Below are 832 nucleotides of genomic sequence, written 5' to 3'. Positions count from 1 at the left end.
TCTCTCCAGCTCTCAATACCTCCCCAATCCTCTTCTTTCTATCCCCCTTCCTTCTCTTCCTTTCCTCCTTCCAGCCTCATCTGCCCCTTGTCAACAACATGGGTAGGGGGGCAGGTTGAGATGCTGAAGGAGGTACGAAGTGGCTTAGTACCAGCCAGGTACTGCAGGGATAGCATCACTGGGAGTGACAGATGGATAGTTACTGCTGGCATGGAGACATCCAGTAGGGAAATATGGAGGCATGACCAGATGGAGGTTGCCAAGGGAATAAAATCCAGAGGACTCTTCTTTATCTGCCTTAAAAGAGGTCTTGAGATTTCCAGAAAAGCTAGGGCACTCCCTCCTCCACTGATGAAACCGCAGAGTGGAACATGTAATCCTACATGTGTTGATACAGCTGTTTAATTGAGCACATATTAACAGAGTTGCACATCTACACATGTGCACACACAGGACTAGTTCAGAAAGGCCAACCCAAAGGCAGCCTTAGCAAAGGATAGTAGATTGGGCCTGCTGGTGAGAGCTGTGTGCGTGTTTATTAAAAAAGGAAGAGGAGCAGAGAGTTGTGACCTCAAAACTAAATTCGAAGGAAAAAGGGGGGCCAGATGACCTAGATACAATCTCTCTTGCCCCCCAAATTAGAGATGACTTCTCATTCCCCTCTGTCTGTCTGTGTCTCTCCTTTTTTCTTCGACCCTGACCCCGACCCTCTCCTTATCTCATCGCCGCTGTCTTATCTCTCCCCACCGTGACCCCCTCACCGGCCCCAGGACTCCCAGATTCAGTCCCTCACACGTCTCCACCTCCCTACAATGCCCCCCAGCCCCCGGCC

At 50.5% G+C, this 832-nt stretch overlaps 1 protein-coding gene across 1 annotated transcript in view; it reads left to right on the top strand.

Moving 5' to 3' along the window:
- The window catches only part of PRRT1 (proline rich transmembrane protein 1), a gene marked incomplete at its 5' end in the record, with an annotated part of 4,053 nt that overhangs the window by 211 nt on the left and 3,010 nt on the right, over positions 1 to 832 (top strand). The gene's annotated exons all lie outside the window — the stretch shown is intronic.

This window comes from Carlito syrichta, unplaced genomic scaffold (assembly GCF_000164805.1).
Source record: "Carlito syrichta isolate Samal-C Ts95f unplaced genomic scaffold, Tarsius_syrichta-2.0.1 Scaffold311524, whole genome shotgun sequence".
Taxonomy (NCBI): domain Eukaryota; kingdom Metazoa; phylum Chordata; class Mammalia; order Primates; family Tarsiidae; genus Carlito; species Carlito syrichta.
Note: the sequence above shows the minus strand (reverse complement) of the source record. Positions and strands in the feature narration are given on the sequence as shown.